The 24820-nt window shown below is 41.1% G+C and overlaps 1 protein-coding gene across 3 annotated transcripts in view; it reads right to left on the bottom strand.

Moving 5' to 3' along the window:
* The window catches only part of ndst2a (N-deacetylase/N-sulfotransferase (heparan glucosaminyl) 2a), a 143688-nt gene extending 119202 nt beyond the window's left edge, over nt 1-24486 (bottom strand). For all 3 annotated transcript variants that reach the window (XM_072678353.1, XM_072678352.1, XM_072678354.1), the window contains exons 1-2: nt 24371-24486; nt 3131-3240 (exon numbers count right to left, since the gene is read on the bottom strand). The gene's annotated coding sequence lies outside the window, so the exon portion shown is untranslated. The remainder of the gene's footprint in view (nt 1-3130; nt 3241-24370) is intronic.
* Between the last annotated feature and the right edge of the window lie 334 nt (nt 24487-24820).

The raw sequence follows: 24820 nt of genomic DNA, 5'->3' as shown, positions 1-24820 counted from the left end.
GAGCAGTGTTTTTTGGCAGTAGCCCAACATCGCCAAACATTAAATTCAGCCAAAGATAGGGCTCAGCAATTAACCCAAAATGAATCAGAACGGACATTCAGAACCTCTAATCGGTGTGATCTTGCCTACCTCAATTATTTCTATGGTTTGTAAGATTCTGTCTATACATTATATTTATTCTGTTTCCCCACAGTGTGGGTTCCCTTAAAAACATAACTTGTGATTAGTTGTGTGCGGCAACATGGAAGACACAAGGAGTAGAACTCAAACACAGCCAAAACAGCCAACTGAGCTCTCCAGCAGCTAATATAAATCGCTGTTTAATCAAAACTGGGGTCAAATGTTCAATTAATTGTGATATTGATTTGAGATCATATCACCCAGCACTAGCCAGAGCACAGTAATTAGGTCAAATAAACAGTGATGCTTGATATCAGACCAATATGTGTACTGTTCTAATGCATCTCCTGGAGATGACAATCATGTATCACCAAATGAAATAATGTCATACAGAAGGAGTGGATAGTATGTAAAAAAAAATAACATTCCGATATATAAAGACATCATATGATATGGGTAATGGGAAAATCAAAAATCCTTCAAAATCCATTTCTACATTGTACGTTATTGTTCTTTTCTATATGATATAAATGCAGTGTATATACACAATATATTAGTTAGATATATTATTTGTGTGTAATACATTTATTTTTAAAAAAATCTATATATATATTAATATAACAGTTTTATGCTGTTGGTGCATTTTGTCTACATGACAAAATAATACAATAAATATCACAAAAAAATTATTTAAATATTGTGATAACATTTTACCATATTCCTCTTAACTTTCAGTGGAAGTCAAAGTACAAAAATCAAAAGTCATTTTGGAACATTTTTACTGGTCTATTAATCAAGAAATTATGTAGACGGCAAAGACCAACTGCCAGATTCACATTTTAGCAAAGTCAAAAATGAAAAAGATAAAAGGTCTGTGTGTGTGACAGCAACAACATCCATATTTTACTCATCTGAGGATAGTCAGGTTGTAACAGACCCACAAATGCGCTCATGGTGCCACCACCTTGAACTACTAAAGCACAGACCGAAGACCTTTAAAAGGTCTATTAAACCTGCCCATTCACTCTTCAGCAGAAAAGCCTTTGTTATGCTCTCACAAAACAGACCCACTCAGTGGCAGAGAAGCGCATTGGCATGAAAGGCGAGCAATAACAATGTGCTGCAGTGACTTCGCAGCCTTCCAGCCATGCAAACACAAGACTGAGTTCACCTGTGAGTCAGGCTGGCCACAGAACAGCGGTGCGCACCATCCGCAGCAGAGCCACAGAGCCACAGAGCCGAGAACAGACTCAATATCATTTCTATGATAATTGCATACACACCCACAAGTCAATCTGCTGTTCCAAGGACTCCATACAGAGTCATTCAGTGAGGCCTGGGGGCACAGAGCCAAAGAAGGAGGAAAAAGAGAGAGGGGGGGAGAGGAGAAAAAAAAAAAAAAAAAAAGAACAGGCCGATGAATTAAAGAGGAGAGAAAGAGAGGGAGGCAAAAAGCAAGTCTGAACAGAGAAAGAGAGAAGGAGAGAGAGAGTGTGTGAGAGCTAGAGTGCAAAAGAGAGGTAGCACAAGACAGAGTATGCACGCAAGAGAGCGAGACATGAAGAGATTCTGGTTCTATATAGAAGCACTGACTTTACTGATCAAACATTAAGAACCTTTGAGGAACCCTTTTTTTTGTAGAACACTGAACAACATACAGATAGTACAGACAGGCCATGTACTACAACAGCAGCAGAGCAGCAGTCAGTGTACAGTACCTGCACCCACTGTATGTAATAGTACCTGAGGACAGTGATTCCCAACTCTGGTCCTGGGGGCTGGGCAATTCCTGTCCTGGAGGGCTGGATTTCTGCACAGTCTTGTGCTTTTCTAATTCAACTCACCTGTTAATTGCCATGTTTAGTCGGTCTGTTAGAGCAGGGAAGTCAGCAAACCGTGCTGGACTCCAGCTTCATTGACCACCCATGTTCTAGCGGTTTTCTGCTCAGACACACTACCTTCAACTCAGCAAGGGCTTGTTAATTATCTGATTAACTGAACCAGGTGCGTTGGGAGCAGGATAAAAAAAAAAAAAAACACACAAAAATAAATAAAGAAATAAATTCTTCAGGTTCTCCAGGAGCAGGGTTTAGAAACACTGCTTTATGCCGTTACCGTATTTTATTAATCTCATTATTTCATTCTTCCTCCTGCCCTCCGCCTTTTCCAGCCCATTTTAAAACCTGGCAATACTGTTCTGCTGATGCAGCCTGTCTGTTCCAAAAATGAAACATTATTAAAATATCTTTCGTTTTTATTTCGTCATATTACTTCTTTCTATATCGCCCACCAGTGTCACATACCTCAGCAGAATCCAACTACAGTCTGCTCTCATAGACTAGTGGTGAAAATAAAGGCTATAGGGTACTATTTCCGACATATGACACACGAGTCTGGAGTGCGGAGCATGCAGCGTTAATCTTACAACACCTCGCAGATATGGACATGAATTCCTTTAGGTCTTCTGGCAAAGACACAGCATGGTGGCACTGGTTTACAGAAAAATAAGGCTTACTGAAGCTCAATTGGTAAAAGCATTCACTCACACAATGGAGAAGCTTGCTGACAGATGTAGAGATATAGCTGGAGTGTGAACGCCTGCTAAGCTTTTACACTACATCCTACAGATTCGAACGCTTGCATCCTTAAAGAAGGGAATGCTAAAGGAAAAAATCTTTGTCCCTCTAATTCCACACACACACACACACACACACACACACACACACACACACACACACACACACACACACACACACACACACACATCTTCCTAAAGTCTTGTATAAAAGGGAGATTATTTTCCCACTTTTCATAACAGATGCAATTCCAGCGGTTCACGTTCACACTCCTGAGAGATGAAGCAATGGACAACATATCACAAAGATGCACTCACATGAACTCGACTGCACTAACACACACACACACACAGACGTCAAAGAACTGCAGGGCACAGACCACAGACTTGCACAACAAGAGTCAAACAAGCAAACAGACAAATACAGCAACCTACCAGATCAGTGTGCAGCCCTTCAGACCAGCCTTGTGTGTGCGCTGCAGACAAACGACTTGGCAAGAAGCTGAAAATCCTCCATTGTAAATTCGGTCTGTTAATGTAGCAGCCTGTTAAAACAAAAACAAGGACATTCAATTCTCAATTAGCCTGAAATCAACACTGGAAATGTAACTGCTAAAGTCTTAAAGTCTTTCACACCTGGCTAAAAATAGGCTAAGCTATCTTTGCTGGAGCGCGATGAACAGAGCGCTTAATATTTTTTATCTGCATCAAGCATTCACTAACAGCACAGATGGTCATGAAAAAAAAAGATGCTGCTGTAGGATCAAACCATTTAAATTGAATTAAATATGAGGGTCAACAGGTTAATAAAACATTATTTCCAGCAGAGATGGACAGATGAAGGCACTGTTTTTTCAGTCTAACCAAAAAGTACACTTCTTACAAGTACAAAACTAACACTCAAATTAAGAATGGAAATTTATGCAATTCATAACACCAGAGGTCTCTATAGGTGAACAATCTGTAAATGTAAATCAAGTCAAAGAACCTGGAATGTGAATGGCACTCCCTGTTGCCCTTCCGCTCACTCTCTTCTTTCCGTATGCACACAAACACACAAATTAGGTACACATAGGTACACTGGAGTTCTGTAGGAGCGCAACAAGTCCCATTTGTTTACATGAGTGCTAATTAACTGCACTTTAATGAAGTTGCAAATATGCCAGCAACAGCCACCCAGGAGGGAAATACTAGGACGCCCAGAGAGCTACTACGTACTATGGTGAAACGTTAAGCAAACAAGGCCTTCCAGTGTGTGCCAGACTTGAGCGATAGGGCAACGCAACCGGATATCCGTGATGATTAAAATGTATGCTTCACAGTCAATTATCACCTTTTTTATTATTATTATTTTTATATTATATATATTATATATAGCAACACTGAATTACAGCATGGAAATGTACTGTGTGGTGTTGCAGTAACAGTCATGGATCAGCAAGAGCTTAGAAACACCCAAAATGGACATCACAGGTCTAGACAATAAAATAGGAGACTCTAGAGCAGATTAACATGAACCTATTTGCACCATGCCTGGGTTAGAGGGTAGTTAGAGGGGTAAAAAGCTCCCAGCATTGAGCTGTGGAGCAGTGGAACTGTGTTCTCTGAAATGATGGTTGGTGCTCCATCCAATTCGTTTAAGATAAGTTGGGGAGTGGGGGATAAGGTGGGTGGTAATCATCCAACATCCTGACATTACTAATGCTTTTGTCACTGAATGTAATCAAATCCTCACAGCACAATCTAGTAGAAAGCCTTTCCTGGACAGTATAGACAGCTACTCACAAAAGCAGGAGAAACTGTTTTTAATTATAAACAAATGAACACGCTACAGGTAACGGCCTAAATATAGTGAGGCATGTGTGTAATGTCTAGAACAGATTAGAAGTCAGCAGTCACCAGCCTCAATACCAACCATTACTGGAGATCAGGAAGTGATAATGACCTGCTCACTTCAATGCCCATGACTGAGGCTTTCGATCACAACAGGTGTGCAAAAGCTGTTATTAACGTAGAGTCATGTAATGACACTGCCAGAAGGTTCATCTAATGCCCAGTTTAACTCGTCTGATGGGATGTGCTTTAAAATGCACACAGTTTAATAGTATTACTAATGTACCAAAAAAAAAGCCAGACAAAAGGCCACCCATGAATTGTCTGGAGAGTCCAAAAGGTTCTCCATAACAATTAACAATTAACTCATAACAGACGGTTCTTACAAACTACAAGCCAAGGAATGGCTAGTAGACCAGATTAGAGCAAAATGATACAAGGATACATAGGATACAGGACTTCCGACATATTAATGCAGGTAAATACACAACTTTGCCCCCCTCATAGTCTATAGAACAGTTAAGCACACTGCACACTGAACCAGTTAAGAAGTGAAGAAATCAATCAAATAAATCGCAGCACTTCTTCGTGTAGGAAATGTTCTGCTTATGGGCTTAAAAACTGCAGACGAGAGCACAGTTCACCTCAGGCCTGCATTTCTCTTTGGTTTTGTGGCCTGTCACTAGAGTCATAGCTACCGCTGCAGCATTTGCATAGTAACAGAACTAGCAGCAAAACCACACGGAAAAAGGAACCAAGACAGTTCCCAGCAGGAGGCTGATAATGCAACCCCATCATTACACCACCTGGATTTCTGCTCCTGTATGGTAATGGAACGACTCAAGAGCCACCTTGTTCTCCCCTGCCATGTTCGTACAGCCACGAGGGTCAGGCTGCTAATTACATGGCTGCGAGTTATTTCTGAGCTCTTCCAAGCAGACACGGGAATCAACACCTAGAATTCAGACCACAATTCATTACGCTATTTGTTTAATGAAATACTAAACACTGCACTGGGGGGGAACAAAACAAAAAACCCAAACACTGGGATTCCTAACACTCCTAACACAGTGTGGCTGTAAACTGGAATATGATTTATTCCTTCCATTTTATTCATATTCTTCTGCTGGGTTTTTGTCCTCCACCTTTTCTCGCAGTTTGAGACCAATTCCAGGTTGTTCAGTCTGATTGCACAATTTTCCCTCATTCCTTAGAACGAACATACTGTAGTTGTCAGTGGTGTCACCAGGTCAGTTTTAGGGGGGCGTTAGTCTTTAGTACAAATAAATAAATGAAAAAAAGCCATCCTGCATCATGACTTCTGATTTTCCAGTAGTGTCACTGTGTAGGGCTGGGCAATTAGTCAACAATAATCAAAACCAACATTCAGAACCTTTAATCAACATAACCTGGCCCATGTCAATTATTTCACTTTTTTATATATTCAATTCATTTTTAATTTTTTTATTCTGTTAGTACTTTACCCACTGTGCATTCCCTTAAAAACATACTTCTACCTGTGTAGTCACCTGACTCTATTCCATGCACTCTGCGATATAGAGGAGAACTCAAACACAGAGCCAACTGAGCAGCTTGTATAATCAAGGTAAAATGTTAAATCAATCATGACATTGATTTGGGGTCACTTCGCCCCGCACCTACCAGGGTGTGCCCATATTCAGAATATAAGGAGAGCAGCTCCTCTTGTAGGTCTTACCCATCTGCTGTCTCCTTATATTTTGAATATGGGCACACCATGGTAGTGCAGGGTGAAGTGACCCCCTGTTATCGATAACAGGGTTGTGGGTTCGATACCCGGGCTCGGCAAGCTGCCACTGTTGGGCCCTTGAGCAAGGCCCTTTACCCTCTCTGCTCCCCGGGCGCTGGAGTTGGCCGCCCACTGCTCTGGGTGTGTGTGTGTGTGTGTACTCACTGCCCCTAGACAAATACGTGCACCTTTACCTTTACCTTTAGTTCACTAGTGTGTGTGTGTTCACTACCACAGATGGGTTAAATGCGGAGGACACATTTCGCTGTGCAGTGTACACTGTACAGTGACACATACGTGCACCTTTACCTTTGCATGAAATGTCTTTCTGAGAGAAGGCAGTAGGGGTGTAACAGTATGTGCATTAGTAACACACCATCACAGTTCTGTTCACTTGCTGCCTGGAGAACACATGGTGCTCACCATTAGGGTTCATATGTTAACTTAATACGAATTCCTCCTTCATGTCTCTCCCTCTTGCTCCCACATGTAAAGAGAGTGATCTGTGTGCAGTCGCTCCTCTCTTTTTTTTCTGTATTTACTGAAAATAAACACGTTTTTCTGCAACACTAGGTGGAACAAACTGTAACTTGCTTGACTGTTTGAAAAGAAACCCAGATTAGTGTTATGTTTTTTTTTTTTGGTGGTGGTGGTGATTGAGAGGGGGGGTGCTTTCTCCCCGTTGTACCAAACAGAGAAGATTGTCAGTAAGTTTTAGTAATTGGCTGACTCTCAACAAAAAATGTTACTGAAGGCAACTGACAGGGCTGAGGGAGCTTGAGAGAGCATAGCTTGACTTTAGTACCTCCATGGTTGACCTGTGTCTTTTGGATGGGCAGATCTACTGTGTCAGGTGCACCAAACATGCATATTTCTGATCGATTTTGTGTCTGTTGCTACTCTAAACAGTCATAATGGGCTTTTTTATTTAACCTGAAAAAGCCTGCTCCAGAGGCCTAAAGAAAAGGTTTAGACCCTTAAACCATAAACTAAAGCTGGGCAATATGACGGTGTATCATGATACGATAAATATTGCTTTTCTAAGCATATTGAGAATAGGATCAGTGCTTAAGGAACACTGATCAGTGTAATTAGACTGGTTTCATTGGATGAAGTGCGGCACATAAAAAAGCTGTCACCACTGACATTTTGTCCGCGATTGCGTCTACTGTAATAAATATGGAGTATCCTGAAAATGTCTATACTGCGATATAATATCTTTACCATATCGCCCATCCCTACCATAAACCTTGCCCCTGGTCATTTCTAATCTAAAATACGTTTTTATTCTGATTTTAGATTCACTGCCCAGAGAAGATAAACAGTGCAGTAACTGGTGCAGCTATTTAAACACCACAAAGCAACACACTTGGACGAAGAGGAACTGTGGACACGTTAAACACAAATAAATCACTGCAAAGAGGCATCTGGTTGGCTAATGGCAAAAAATAAATAAATAAACAAACATTATTTTTTTAGTGGAGCCCCAGTGTCTTCAACCTTTACATGGGGTTTAAACAGTTAAACGTTTACCTCTCAACCCGTTAACAGCTGTGGAATCAAAGCCGTAGAGAGTGGAAAATCCCATTGAAGTGCTTGGGTGAAGGTGAGAGCAGGGGGGCAGGACAATCCAAAACAAATGGCAAGAAAGCAAACAATGCAGGTAAAAGGATACACAGAGAGAATTCTTCTAAACAGCTAAAGCAGCGAGAGAGTGAGCGAGAGCGCGCACACACACACACACAAAAGCATAAAAGAGAGAGTTCTCTTCTCAATGTGACTGGGCTTCCTCTGAGCCTCCTGTTTATCCATCAGCTGGCCTTCAAACTGCGCTCATTCAGCCCCTATGCACAGCGTGCCCAGCCAAAAGCCTCAGCCATGACACTCGCTACACGGCAACACACACAGAGAGAGAGAGAGAGAGAGAGAGAGAGAGAGAGAGAGAGAGAGAGAGAGAGAGAGAGAGAGAGAGAGAGAGAGAGCGCGCAAGACTGAGAGATGAAAATAAGAGATGGAAAGAGTGGTGGAGCGGAGCTTGTGTGAAAAAGTTTGCATAGAAATGTACAAAAGTGCTTAAACTGAATTCAGTTTACAAAAGATTTTTTTTCCAAATCACAGCCTCCAAAATATCATCATCTCCATCACAGAGAAAACAGCTTTAACCTCCAATACCACAGCCAACGAAAGGATGAATATGGGGAAATGTCTGAAATTAATCAAAACACACAGCGGCATTAAGATGACTTTTGACTTAAATTAAAACGTACAAGTTTTCCTTTTCCTTCTCCTATATTTGGAGCTTCTCGCCATTGTGGAGCTGGCAGAAGGTTTTTGCATGACAGTGACAATATACACTACATGTCCAAATGTTTGTGGGCACCCTTTTTAAGAATGCACTGAGCTACTTCAAGCTGCACCCCTTGCTGTCACACACACCTCAGTGGTTAGAGCGCCGGGATATCGATAACAGGGTTGTGGGTTCGATTCCCGGGCTCGGCAAGCTGCCACTGTTGGGCCCTTGAGCAAGGCCCTTTACCCTCTCTGCTCCCCGGGCGCTGGAGTTGGCCGCCCACCGCTCTGTGTGTGTACTCACTGCCCCTAGTTCACTAGTGTGTGTGTGTGTGTTCACTACCACAGATGGGTTAAATGCGGAGGACACATTTCGCTGTGCAGCGTACACTGTACAGTGACAAATACGTGCACCTTTACCTTTTACTTACACACACACACACACACACACACACACACACACACACACACACACACACACACACACACACACACCTTGTATAGTTCTTCAGAGAAGTACTGCAAATACAACTGGCCTTCCCTGGACAAGAGGGACAGCTAGGACAAACTCTTTCATATTTCAGAAAAAACAATAAATAGTCCCAATACTTTTGTCTATATAGTGTATAAATAAATTAGAAACCGGTGACCCTACATAACATCCGTGTGCTGCTGCAGGATTGTGTGTGTGCAAAGCATCGATCTGTATGATTAGTTCAGACAGCTTTTGTTCAGTCAAAGTTACCTTTACTGACACTGCTGCCAAACACACACACCGTCATGCCAGTTAGCATACACACACATGAATGCGACAACAGCCACCAGAAACATCAAGCTTTACACAACACAGTTACACTAACACGGTAACAATGACAACACTACAATAACATCCAATTAGCCCTTCACCTTTTTTTAATCACTCTTATTATGCATTCTGCTGATGCGAGTTCAGCAGCGTCTTCCCCTCCACCCCTCTGCAGTGCCAAACTGGGCAACTAAAAGCCAGAACACACTTTAAGCACGTGAAGTCTTGCCAAAGCATCTTTTCAAACTGCAGTTCAAACAGCGCTCTGACGCTCAACACGCTCCGAGAACACGACGTGTTTATTTCAGACGTGCCACGTACAACTTGCTTACTGTCGGGAACAGAAGGATCTTGCAATTGCAGTGATAAAATGACAAGTTATGTTCTCATGGACACCGGCAGCTCACAGTACACGGCGTGGTTGAGAACTGCAGGAGAGTCGTGCAGGTGTGTTGCATCTCTCCTGCTGCTGAGACTGAGCTGGAGGATGGTGTAATATGCCAGAATGTGTTTGAATGCATTTTCCAAAATGAGGCTGCATGTTCTTCACAGCTTTAAAACCAGAGGATGGACTCGTTTAAGGCTATTAAGTGGTACAATGACCCCTGGTGATGCCACAGCCATCTGTGGCAGGGAATCCAAGAAGGCATAACTGGCCTCGTTCTCTCTAGACTGTTTCCAATCTTCTCCAATCACACAGTGCAATGCTATCATCTGTTTAAATTTGCACACTTTTTAGATACCCTCTGACTTCTAACATTAGTCTAATCTAATGGTCACTCATCTTAGCTTCTCTGTCTGTCGATTTCTTTTTTTAATACATCTTTTTAACACAATGATCTATGCAAGTTCTTGTTTTGCTTTCTGGTGTCATTTAGAGAAGAATGGGTTCTCCTTTTCAGAATTGGTTTCTCCCAGCGTTTCTTCCTCTTGGTCTTGGGGTGTATTTGCTTATTATTATCTTGCTGTGTGATCAAGTCCACAGTTAAAACTAGAATTAAGCTGATTAGAAACTATTCCTAGTGCAGTGAATGTGCTATTAATGTACACTAGAAACAATAGCTTCATTAGGTCAACATAATAAATCATAATTTCAATCATTTGGCAATAGCAGCCATGGCCCAAAGATTGAAGAAGTTGCCTTTTAACCTGGAAGGTCGCCGGTTCGATCCTCTGAACCGGCAGGACACGGCTGAAGCGCCCTTGAGCAAGACACCTAACTGCTCCCCAGGCGCCACAGCTAGGACTGCCCACCGCCTTGGGCACATGTGCTCATTAGCTGTGTGTTCAGTGCATGGATAGGTATAAGGCAGAGGTCAAATTCCTATGCGTGCAACACAAATACTGATTGAGAGGTTCTCCTCGTCTCAAAAAAATGTAAGCACTAACTGTAGCTGATTAAGAAAAGCTCAGACAAAGATTTTTAAAGTAATTTATAAATGACAAGTCACTTATCCGTTCTGACTAAGCACAAAGAAACCAGCACCATTACCTGATTCACTGGAGTAAGTTAACAGTTTGTTAACTTATCAGACTCCACTTGCTAATTGCGTGAACGTACAAGCAGACCTGCCGTAGTTCAAGTCTTCCAACAACTCTGGCTTTAATAAATACATATGGTTTGGTAATTAAGCAATAAAAAAAAGACCTAAATGACTACTGCTGCACATGGCAGTACTGTTTTGCTGGTACACTGTCTCTGTTTCAGCCTGCTCCTAAACCTGACAAGGTTTTAGCCACGTCACCCACTCGTCCTGAGGTTAAAAGACTGCTTCAGCAAGGACTGTCCTCTATATATCTGTTGGAGAAGACATCCTGAGGTGAGTCATTTTTCACCAGCTCTCCAACAGAGCGCAGAGATTTCGCTCCCATGCATAAATTCATGGAATTCACTGGATTCAGTGAATCAATGCATCAAAGGGAAATCCAACACTACACAGAATCAGTCACTGTCAGGAGGCACAGGGACTTCCACTCAGGAAGAAATCCATTAAAATAGCTAAGGTTTCTGGCCAAATGATGTATGTACATGATGTATGTTTGAAGCATGAAATGTTGTGCTAATTATGCCTGAATTTTACAGTTAAAAAAAGAAAATATTTAATGTTAATAGGCATAAAATATTGGACTTTCAGGCATGATGTCAACATCTGTTTTCATAAGGCAAGTTAAACACTAGTGTAAGGGTGCCGTGTTTGCTAGGTATAGGTGTTATCAAGAGCCCTGCTACCTTGGAGCTAAATTTACCTAGTTAAACTGACTACAGTGTGAGGAATATCACTAAATATAAAACAGCAGCATACTATTAAAAAAAAACAAAAAAAAAAACAAGCAAGTACAGAAAATATAGCAAATAGATATATTTGAAGGCTGTGGATTTTCCACCAGCATAAAACAAGTAGTAAAACTGTAGTCAAAGCTAAAAGCTGTGCATGTGAGAACACAACGTCTACCCAATGTATGTGCAAACAGTATAACAGACTACAACTAACACAGGATTGCACTGTCAACGGAATAGGTGTGCTACAGACATCCTGGTTTCAAATGCACCTCAGATAGCTTATGAACTAGCCATGTTCTCACTGACTGAGGACTACAGGTCGTAGATCATAGCAGAGCTGGGCAAAATGACAATATTTAATCGCATTGTGATAAATTTTGTTATCATGCCACACAAATTGCTTTTATGAGTCTTTTGTAGTTTCGTCAAGTTCTTAAAAAGTATCGATTCAGTCAGAAGTCAGTCTTATTTAAATCAATGCAGTGAAGCATATTTTGAGTAAACAAAAATTAAAAATAAAATAAAATAAAAAAAACTCACAGCACTCAGTATGGTAGAGTATTTGGAAAGCAGGATTTTGCATACAGACAGCATTTTGTCTACATGACAATATTGCTATCAATATTGTATATACTTTTCTTTTTTATGAAATTTTTCCAGCTCGCCTAAATCATAGCTGTGAGATTGGAGAAATTAAGGCAACACTACTTTGTCCAAATTGTCAATTAAAAGTGTGCTGCTCACAGGATTGGGAGGGGAAATCATTTTTAATTCTAGGTCACAATACAAGGGGTTGCAAGACCCCTCGCTACAACCACACCGTAACTAATTTTCGGGTCAGGTTACTGCTCGGTTAAATAATAAATAACTGAAACCAAGGTCTAGGCCTAGACATCTGTTCAGCTCTCTCAAAGTAAGATTAGGTCTGAATACCTGAAATTCTGTGGGACTTTAAGTCAAGAGAGTTACTAATATTATTAAAGCTTTTGTTCACTTTTCAGAGTGAACATAACTGCCATACCACTCCTCCTCATGGCGGTGCCCATGAAATATATATGCTAATCTTGACCTTTGTGAATGTAATGTTTATTTAAATAATAAAATAAATTGTACATTTGTCTGTAAATAAACATTCTTAGCCCTACTTCGCCCTGTTCAGACTGGATTAGTTTTACATGGGGAGGTGGGGTTATGTAATTTCTACAAGAGACCCATGTTAGTAAAGATTCCATACAAACCATAAAATAACCTCAGATTATATTAATCCTGTACAAATCGATGGGTAACCCATCAAATCCTGTTGAAAAGGAGTTTTTGTGACTATCCCTCAAGCATGGAGGCACTCAAGGAGGCCTCGAGTTTCATCGTGCATGGCACAGACGCCTCGGGTTGTTCAAGTCTGTGGCAAACCTCAGACAAATCCAGAAGACGTGCTAAAGGACTCCTCAAAAGGTGTGTTGCTTATGGCAACTTCAGTCAAGTCATCACTACATTAAAAGCAGAAGCAGTGCGTAAATAGAGTAGCCACTCCTAATAATCATTGTACTAAGAGTATAGTATTTCTGCCAACCTGCATCAAACTCCTATTGAAAGTGGATTGTTTTTTTTCCAAGATGAGGGAGCATTTAACATGCATATGACCAAAAGCACAGTACCTGGCACATGACCTTATCCAATCAACAATAACACTACGGATGGCCTGGTCCTCTCAGAACTAGTATTGTTGAAAACAGATAAAGCAATATACATTGATCAAAGGACCAAAATGTGCTTTGGTTGCACTTCCTGATGTTCTTAGCCATCCTGAACTATATAATTCAGTCAGCATCGGTTTTTTAATGCCCTGATGTTTATGCGCAACCTATTGCTGGCTGTTGAGATTTTTGCATTTGGTGAAATCAGGTCATATTTTTAAACTCAGCCTGAGACTGCCAATTACTCGAGATCCCCTCCTCCCTTGGTCTCAAATTTTGGAGTAAGAGCATCCAAAATAGGAGCATATGGAACTGACATTGCCTTCAACAGTCTTCTGCTAAGCAAAAGATGCAAAGATTTAAAAGTACTATACTCTAATGAGGCATTCCCTTTAATGCTGTATAACAGATTTCTGTAAAGAATCCAATTCAGAGTTAATGTGCCTGCATGCCAAGGACAGATCCCAGCTACACATATCCCTTTCTGCCTTTTAAGTCTTATTTTCCAAGATATCTTCTTTTGTACATACAGATCAGGTGAAGAAGCAGCTTCAGGGTTTAATAGCACACGTTTGCAGAGTTAAAGGAGAGGCCATATACAGGTCTCATTGCTGAAGTTGGGGAAACTCTTCAGCCCTGATGTTTCTTCCTGCAGTTAAGTCTAAATACAACAACACATAAGTCAATGTCAATGACACCTAAAAAGAAACAGTGAACTAACATGACCTCATTCACATAAACTCTGTGTATGAGCCACTGGATGTGGTAAATGGCATCCTAAAGACCTGTTTTAAGTTGACATTATCCAATCAGAGCAGAGCATATTTACAAGCTGAGCATTTTTTTCAAACATAGCGGCTGCAATTAGATATGCATATAGGATCTTTATCCCCCACGCAATTTAATCTACATTTCTAAATGAGGTTTATATAGAGATGGAGCCGAGTGTCCTGTATAGCACAGCCCACACAGTTTCCTACACAGGTTATGCTGAATTTGCTAGTTATGTACGTTGGCTTAGCAACAACAGATGTAGCATCATCAAAAAAAAAAATGGTTTAAAATGTCAGTCATGCGTGTATAATTATGTACGTCTCTTCGAAGGCAAACAAATGTTCAAGCTATGTGTTCGTAGGAACACATATGCCTTATATGCTTTATAACTAATGACTCGTAACGTTAGGCTGTAAATGTAGCCAAGCTGGTTGCATTGCATTTACAGACAGACAGACAGACAGACAGACAGATCTGATCACAACACTCTGATAACACACTGACAGCTAAATCTGAACCCATTCTGATCATAACAGAAGGTTACACCGGTCTTAAAGTGCATATATACAGATAACATTTAGGCCCTGAATACACTTAGCACCTAAATCCATCCTGTATCCAAGGGAACACTTCTGCAACCTTCTGGAGCTACTTCAGGATGTAATATTTTTAGATTTAAAGCTTCTAAAATGACGAAGCCAGACTGTATTTCTACACTTCGAATTACTACTGCCACTCCTTAGGACCAATAATTGACGTAGATTCACAAATCCACAACATCTGTATGATATTTTCAATGCAATTTGAACTACACACATGATTGCAGAAACTACTACACTGTTAAAAGTATAAAGTTCCTTGAGGAACCTTTGGAGGTTCTTCAATATGAAACAGTTTGTTGTTTTTATGTTTTCAGAAAAAAAGGTTTACTGGAGGTTCCTCAAAGCACCCTAGATTCCTTCACAGTTTCAAACTGAAGAACCTCTAAAAGACTCAAAGACTTAAATACATACATACTTTAAACAGTGTAGCTCTAGTCTTCATAGACTTTTAAAAGTATATGATCCATAAGGAACCTTTAGAGGTTCTTCAGCTTGAAACTGTGGAGGAATTAAGGAGGAACACAACATACCTTTACTGTTAGCACTGTGTTGCTGCAGTCCTTCGGTTCAGTTTTACTGCTCTCAATGCAGCGTATGTAAGGTTACTGATGTTGAGGTCAAGCAATAAATGCATGTGGCTGGCAAAGACTGATTCTGTGTGCTAAACAGCGACATCCCTACCATTAGTACCGTTGTAGCACTGAATAAACATACTGTAACAAAAAGAAGTTGTGTTGTTACCTCCTTCACAATATACTGTCTCAAAGGTTTGTTACACTTGCTGTACCTTTCATTGTTGTTGGTAAAGAAACTCTGAGGGGGAAAAAAAGTAGGATTTCTGTAAGAAAAAGAAAAGAAAAGTGGAAAGAGCATCTCTGGACCCCTGCTGCCCAAATTAACATTTAAAAAATCCTGAAGTATACCAGCTCCTACCTACAAGCTTTGTGGGTTCTGGCCAGCTCTCCAGCTGTGACAAAAAGACATTTTAAATAGCATCAACAAGCCAAAGAATACCCTTTATAAAACAGCTAGAGTAAGCACACAGGCTCCACATATGGCAAGAGTGAGAGCGATGCACTTTGTGAGCAGCCTCCGTGTACAAGAGCTCTTGATGCAAGACATGAAACCCAGAAGAGATTAGAGCAACTAATCCGGTACTGCTACCTCAAAAATATTGTTTTTTCCCCCTCTCTTTGATCTCTCATTTATAGCTAATTGAACCAATCTTCCAGTTCTTCCACCTAGGGGCAAACGAATTCAGACAAATCATCCCACTCCTTCAAAGCTGGTACACTCATCTACATCACGCCTTCATTAGCATGCTGGATGAGATGGGAAATACGGGAAAGGGCACGTGCAGCTTGTGATATGCATTTCTTACACTGGTGATGCTGCTCCTCCAAACACACGCTGTTGTGCTACAGAGTTTCTTACAAAAATCTCACCAAACACATTAGTGATCATCTGGATCAGCTGCAGGCTAATTTGAAATCTGAAGAATGCAGCAGTGTATGCAACTGCTCATTTGCTCAAGCACATATTTCTGTCTTGTTTGCTTTATAATTAGGAAGCGGCCTGCATTGAGCAATTAACATGACCAGATAAATGATTCATTCATTTTGTCCAGGATTATTAAAATATGAATTTTAAGTATCCATAGGGAACAAACTTCAACACCCCAAACCCCATATGACCACTACATCATCAGTGTGGGCAAAACGGCCTGCTGTCAATCACACATCTACCAGCATGAATCAGCTTCCAGTGCAGGGTGTGATGTGAAAACTTTAATTGTATTGTTTATATTTTAATGATCTCACACTGTTTTCAGCACAATGCTGGAATATGCAGCGACAGTCTTTCAGTTAACACTAGCAATCTCAAAAATTTGTGAAAAAGTTTTACAAAATAGTAAGCCAGTTTAAAATCAAGTTCTCGATAACGTCGGACCAGAAGTATGAGACTGAGAAGGGACAATGTCTAATCTGTACTAAACAAAAGCAGATTCCATGGTCAGCTGTCAGATTTTCACATAAACAGGACTCATTACACTGCTTGTAATGAAACGTGTGTGTGGCCAGTGTTTAAGAACAGCCAATATTCACAACATGCTCAGAAAACTGTGCATCACAATTACAAAATGTAACCCAATGCAATAATGTCACATTGCTCACCTCTAGTGGATGCTATGATGCAAATGGAAGCACAACAGGTTAAATGTAAAGATTGTGTTGTGCATCAACAACATTCACAACATCCACCTGCAACAACCTCCACCATAACCCACCACCACTACATAAAGGTGTGGTTCCTACACTACTGGCTGTCATGAATGAAGCATCACCCCTAATTACATAAACCTAACCAAGCAGCAGGTCTTCCATAAGCAACATTAAAACAATCTCCCTGCCGGAGGCATTTCTCTACGGGAACTGGAACAGGTCAGTGACGGCTGCTTAGTCAAATCATGACAAGAAGGCTTGATAATTAAGCTGAATTGAACACAGTACCTTCTGTTTAATTGAACAGTGTCTTTCTCTGCATCAGTAACCAACAAGAAACCTCATGTTTAGTCCCATGAATGAATTAACTGCTTTAGAGAGATAAATGAGGCTACAATGGACTAAACACACCTGCATTTCTAAACTGTTAAGAAGTAAATGCCTGAAAATCTTTAGATTTATCCCAGGCAGTGCAAAGGGACAAAACTGAAATTACAAAGCAGAACTTCAATTAATATTGAGAGAAATATTGCACAACTTGACACATTCACAGAAGTGAACAGTGGATGTAACAGCTCTGAATATTTAAAGCAAGCCGATGCCATTTCCACTGGACAATGATGCAAAAAGACCTGTAAAACTAATTACTAATCTGCAAAAGCTCATTTAAGGACGGCACTATAGTGTTGACTTGTTTTCCATTTATCAAGACGGAACTGCAGTTCACTCTGCCTTGTCTGTGCAGTCAAACACAAGCAGCTGAAATCACACCACAGAAATCTGTCTAAAAGCAAAGCTCCAGAACAAACTATACCACAACAATAAGCACAGCGAATGTGCCATCGAGTCAGAGCGGAGAGGTGATTCTTTCTACCTTATCAGACAGGCCATTTGTATTTCCTTCCTCGCGTTACTGCGATCAAGCGCCAAAATCTAGTAAGTGATTTCCCAGAGCTGCACAGGATCTCCACTCAGCACCTTGAAGATTACACAGCCTTAACGTTCTGAGCTTAAACAGAGAGAACGTGGCCTCATGTCTCTTGAGTGAGAGGGACAATTCCATCAAGCACTGCACTGCAGCAAGAGCTGCATAACAGTATCCATCCATAAGCAAAGACTTTAAGTGCTTATGTACATGCAATTCTTTTTTCTTACAAATTCACAAATCTGAATTTAATATGATACACGGTGGTGTTTCAGTATGGCATTTACAGCAAAACAGGGATTGGTTTAAAGCATATTTGCGTTTACACTTAGAAGAGTGTAACAGTTTCACACAAAAGCTGATCAAACTGGGTTTGGGTGGTACCACACCAGTAGCATAAGCTGGGCAAGTAGCGCAGGTGGTCCTGTATTTACGTGCTGCCCCGCACAATCATCATTTCAAAACCTAAAAACAGTGCAGCTGCTGCTGACTGGCTGACTGACACCAGAATTAATGATAAAAACATGCGTCTAAGAGAGTAAAGTCGAGGGACTGGCGTTGGATCGATAGAAATTAAGTTCAGCTGCATTTGTCTAGGCTCAGCCAAGTTAGCTAGCAGGATAAACACCATAGCACAGACTATGTTCCAGCTAACTGAGGCTAAAACACACACATTTACAGGATAAAGCCTCATATCTGAAAGCCAGAGTCGAGTGAACGGTCTTAGGCACATCTTTTTTTAGGAGCATCTTATATAGCAGGTTTAGCTGCTTTCCCTTCTACACGATCTTAGCATGTCGCTAAACTCACTGGAACTATCCATTTTAATATTAAACAATCACTGTGGTGATGACCGTGATGACCTCAACGCCGCGGTAGGCACCACATAACTGTAGAATTGCGGTAAAATGGTTGTCGTCACGTTCCTAGATCCAACCTCGCATACTAAGTCTAAAACAAATCCCAAAAGCTGATATGTTAACTTGTTTTCGTCCTGACAAAACACATGTCTATAATTTCTGTATGATTTCAGTCAAGCTCTCAGTTTTGGCACCTCCGTGTTTGAGAAAGCCACAATTTGGAGAATTTCTACTGGTCTATTCATTACGAAATGACAATGTAAAGAACAGCTAAAATAAAAAGCAAAGATATTTACAACAAATAAGACAAACGATAAACTGGCTGAAGACTAAATGAATAGTGAGTATTTATTAGGGGTGTAATGGTACACAAAAGTCATGGTTCAGTAACAGCAGTAAATTAATTTCCATCTGTAGGTCACTGTGGAAAAAGCTCATTCATTCTTGATTAACCAAACCAATCACAGCTCGACACAGTGAGCCTGTTAAGACTCTTCACTACTGCTGGAATCGCCCTTTATAGCATAGCAGCCTATAAAAACCACTTTTACTTCTTTCTTTTCTCAGATGTGTTTTCCATGTGTTTTATGGGGCTTTGATTCAGTACTAAAGTTGTTTATGGAGTATAATTGTCCCACACTGGATTTTCTCATTTATATATTTATTTAACTACAATTTTATTCTCCAAAATATCTTCTGTTTAAATTCTGACCACTACTCTACTCCCGGGGGCTACTGGCATGTACACCAGCTAGTTGCACCTTGCTAAAGCTTCAATCCCCTGCAGGTTGTGCCCAGCAATAGAGCCCTGTGACAGCCAAAAGCCCACAGAGCTTTTTTTGTTTCAGTGTAAAGCATCTGAAGCAGGGTCTTTTTGACCACTACACAGAGTATGATATCACGGTCCCAGTTGCGGGAGCATGTTGAGGTCTAGAGACAAGCTCAGACACTAACCTTTCTGAAAGGCTCTGGATTGAAAAATAGACCATGTCAAACAAGGGCCTATGAGAAAAGTTTCAGCCATCTTCACACACTGTCCTGGTAGATCAGCTTCAATGATTTATCATCATCATCAAGTGTGGGCTAAGACTTAACTGATCTTAGGGGTGGGAAATAAAACCAGCCAAGATGACTTAATTTGTTAATTTGATAATTTGTTCTTTAGGTAGTGTTAGTAGTGTTGTGGTGCTCCACTGTGTACAATTAATACAACAGAAAAAGCCTCTTGACTGGGCCAAACATGTGAATTCATACCTGCTACACCATTACTTATTCAAAAGCAATTTCCTGCTGATTAACCTGTCGTCTCCATCTCATTCAGGTGTGAAAACACTCAAATACAACAGAAAGATGCTTCAACTAAAACAGCTGCAGTCTGCTGAATGTTCGACTGAAAATTTCTCTGTGATAATGACGGACACTGGATTTTTTAGACCCTTTAAAATCAGTCACAAAAATCAATCTGGCCGCAGCGTGAACAGGTTCCACGCCTTCTAAAGGATCCTTTAAGTAGCTACTTTAGCATGAATTAACTTAATCCAACCTTAACACCAACGTCTTGTCTGCACCAATGAAGGACTTTTCAGACACTCTTAAGGTTACTCGCCTTGCCTCACACCCTTCACAGTATTACTATGAGGAATTAACCTCTGATTTGTCCTCTGCTATGCCCGGTGGAGCAGATCCTGTGCTATTCCTAGTGGTTCCTGTACTCGCTATTAAACTGACCCCACTCATAAAGGAATGGATACCCCCCTCCTTCTTCTGTCTATTCATGCAATGCCTATTGCTTGGTGCCCTTGGCCACATTTTACATTTTGGCCACTACAAATGCAGAGTGGCCACTTGCCTCTATTCGTCTTTTTTTTTTTTTTTTTTTTAGCCAAATACCTCAAAGGGACTAGTCTGTTCAAAATAAATGGAAAGAAACCTAGCCTTATGCATTAAGTTCAGTTCATTGCAAATCTAATTGTCTATACAATACGTTTCTAAAATTTCACAAGATTTATTGACACTGTGGCCCCAAAAAGCCAAATTTGTAGATTTATATACCACTGCTCCAAACCCAGTGTTTTTTCCTTCTCAGCCCCTGAAGCCCCCAGTTTGCCATCTATCTCAGTAGGGACCACATCAGGTGGCTCAGTAACATACTAATGCCTATGAAGCCGTTCTTTTGCATGCACAAAGTAGCACAGTTCCGAAAGTATTCACAACCATGGCTTAACCCAGTCATCGCAGCTTAGAAAGCATCTCTCTGGTGGTTTCCCCTTTACCCCAACTCATGTTGCTTGAAATCAAAAAGCAGATCCATCAATAGTGCCCATGTTAAGGCCTATGGCACTGCAGCATGGCTGGGCACAAAGCTAACTCCTTTTGTCATTTTCTAGTTGGACTGAAGTGCTAGGCGCATTGCTCCAATCTGCTAATGTGGAACCGGCTGCCAGGAATCTCAGTGATACCGCCCTTCAGGCACTGAGCTACAGTGCCAGAAACTGTGGCAAGTCAGTGGCTTCTCCTGCTTGTAGCCCCTGCCAGGTTCAGCTGGCTCAAGCCAAGCTGCCTGTGATATGCAGGAACATCCTGAGGTGTCTACCTATGATGTCCGGAAAAGTGTTTGGAGTTTCAGATAAGGAGGCACTGGAGAAATTCTGCTTCCAGCACATTTTCACACAGATGCATCTCCATGAGTTCCAATAACCAAAAGGCAACTGTGCTTAACGAGGACTATTTGTCAGCTTTTTAATTAAATGAACATAAAGGCAGCTTTTTTCCTTTCTGTGCCTCAACCATATCAAATGGTGTCTGGTTCTGGCTTGATGTAATATTTTAAACAAATTTCTAACATCATATAGCAGAAAATGCAAAGAACATAGTCCCCCTAACAATCCTAAACAGGTTACAGATAGGGGACGATACTGCCGAGACATCACAAAAGGTCCAGATAGATCATCCTATGAGATGATCTCGGTACTAAATGATGTGTGTTATTTATAATTACATGTATTATTTTATTTTATTCTATATATATTTAATTGGTGATGTACTGGTATGGTGCACAGTTTGTAACACCACCTTCCTTGTGGCAGACTAGGGCTCGATTCCCTGGCTTGGTAAATACAACAGACTACACATTAAGCATGCTATTTCATGGGCACTCAGTCAACCTGAAGCAACATGATTAAAAGGTAAATTGCTCTGGAAAGGAGAATCAGTCAAATTCTTTACACCAAATACAGCGTTGTACGTGTTGGACAAAAAGCAGCTTTACAGAACTGACATTTCAATTTTAACTAACTACTCTTTCAGAACAATGTGAAGCGCCAAGTAAATGACAGACTACAGTTAACTGCCAGGTCCTCTAAACCATGAGTAGACAAAACAAACAAACCTTGAAACAGCTAACCTTGTACCACTAAAAAGATCACTCAAAAAACATCATTATAGTAATTCAGTATTACAATAAACACAATATCATACAGGACTAACCTAAAGCTACATACATGGAGTAAGACACAGCCTCTGAAACATTAGCAGCAGCAAAGGCAGCTCTGACGTACAGGGGTGGACGATATAGTTAAAATATCATTCTGATATTTAAGAGATTTTCAAAAAACACAGGCAGACAAAATTCACTAGAAAGAAGGCTGTCCAAATACTTTCCTGTACAGTGATTTTCCTTCAGCATGTTAGACTTTCCATAGACTGTTCACGTAAACAGAACTAATTGCACTCTGTGTAATGATGGTGCAGCTGGTCAGCGTCCTGGTCCAACGTCCTGCAGCTAAAAAAAATTAAATATAGGATCCGAAATTATCTAAAACCAAACCTAAATAGTTAAGCAGTAAAGAACCTGTATCTTATATGAAGTGTAGTGTTGAGTATTATGGTCTCCATACTGACTTCTGCATTTAGTAGTATTTAAGCGCAAGACCCAACATCTCACATTCAGTAAATAGTGCTTTAGCTTCCTAAATTATTGTTAAGATAAGATAAGATAATCCTTTATTAGTCCCGCAGTGGGGAAATTCTCATTGTCACAGCAGAAAGGGATAGCAAGACACTCAGTTACAAAAACGTAGATAAATAAGTTACACTATATACACAATATAAATAAGAATTAAAAAAAGCAATAGCAATATTATTTACAGGTTACTGCAAATGACTCTTAATTGCACATATGGTGGAGGGGGGGGGAGATATTGCACACTGGGAGCAGTGCTGGTTATATGCTGTTAAGCATATTTCTAATTTTTTATTAACCTCTAAACATTAAAAGAACCTCAGCATGAAGTAAAGGTTTTATCTCTGGTAGAAAAACTATATCATGATCTTTAAAGACATTTTCATGATATGATCACAATGTTTATCACGATACAGCAGTGGCGACAGAGTCTTAAAAAACTACTATTCAGATGCTGTCCCGTACTGAGCACAGTGATTTACAGTCAACATCTGTGGTGTTTATCTATCCAACTAATGTAATGTAATGCAACATGCAGCTGACCAATGTTTATTAAGCGCTAACAAAATCCTCGATACGCACAGAAAAGTATACTGTGTATCACGATACTACACAATATTGCCATATCGCCCAGCCCTAGCTATCTACACACATTACAGATGTTTCCTAGAAAGACCTAGGTGCCAAATACATTACAGAGGTTTCCACAATACTACACAATATCGCCATATCGCCCAGCCCTAGCTATCTATACCCATTACAGAGGTTTCCTAGAGAGACCTAGATGCCAAATACATTACAGAAGTTTCCTAGAAAGACCTAGATGCCAAATACATTATAGAGGTTTCCACAATACTACACAATATCGCCATATCGCCCAGCCCTAGCTATCTACACCCATTACAGAGGTTTCCTAGAAAGACCTAGATGCCAAATACATTACAGAAGTTTCCTAGAAAGACATTTCAAAAACATTCAGGAATCATTATTTGTAAAACTGCAAGACATTAGCCAGGTCTGACAGGGTTCAGCACGGACGATATCCACAGCCAAACGGATCACGATACGGTGGTATCGCCCACCTCCTCGGCTAACGGTGGGGGACTGGTCGTGCTGGTCGTGCTGGTCTTTAAACAGTCAGCTGCAGGTCTGCCTGCACAACCCTTACACACGGTACCTCCACCGTAAACGCCTTCCACTGCTTTATATACAGAGAGAAAAGTCCTTAACTCACTTTTAACTGATTCCAATATGAAGTAACCCCCTAAGGGCGTGTTCTCTGAACACACACAGCCAAAATCACGGCGCTAAACCTACCGCATCTGCCGGAGTCCCAACTCACAAAGTTCAGTCCCCAGTGCAGCCGGGTTCACTCACCAGCCTCAGCCGGAGCATCCGAGGCTATAAACCCGCACTGAGATTTACTCCCAGAAACTGCGCCGCACCCTCCCTTATCTGTCCCCCCGTGCTGGGAACTTCACATGAACTCCACTGAGGGTCTAAAACGAGGGCATGCCGGTGGCTGGGGCTCTCTGAACAACAAGTTAGCCGAGCCGGCTACCGGAGCCAGAGCTGCACTGCTACACACAGCGACCGCACGGAGTAGACTGGGCAAACTAGGAGGTACGCTGAGCCGACAGCGGCTAAGAAACTGAACTCACCCACAGACGCCTTCCTTAGCACGGCTATCCCAAACTGAGTTCTCGTAGGGCTGGGAAGTTTGTCAAAAAAGCCGCAAAATTCAAAGTCTTGTTGACAGCATCGTCCACAAAGCCGCCATCTTCACTGAGCTCTGATGATGTTGGGTCGCTACTCCTGGCCGAAACTCCGGACGAAACCAAATGAAGCCGTGAAACGGGGAGGCGCGCTGGGTTTGCTAAAAAATACGAACCGGTTCACTGGAGTATTTGCTGCAGGATTAATAACTGAGGTTTAAGGGTGCAGTTTAAATGGGGTTTGTATACTATGCGGTCCTAAATAGTTGGACTTTGTCTTTGCGCGGGAAAAGGAGCTTGCTCAACCCCCCTCTCACAGAAGCACAAGAACCGTCGATGGAAGATCCCAGAAGAGAGCGCCTCCTTGCAGGCCTTTTTGCCCCAGGTAAGGGGCTC

The sequence above is a fragment of the Salminus brasiliensis genome, chromosome 4 (genome assembly GCF_030463535.1).
Source record: "Salminus brasiliensis chromosome 4, fSalBra1.hap2, whole genome shotgun sequence".
NCBI classification, from domain to species: Eukaryota; Metazoa; Chordata; class Actinopteri; order Characiformes; family Bryconidae; genus Salminus; species Salminus brasiliensis.
Note: the sequence above shows the minus strand (reverse complement) of the source record. Positions and strands in the feature narration are given on the sequence as shown.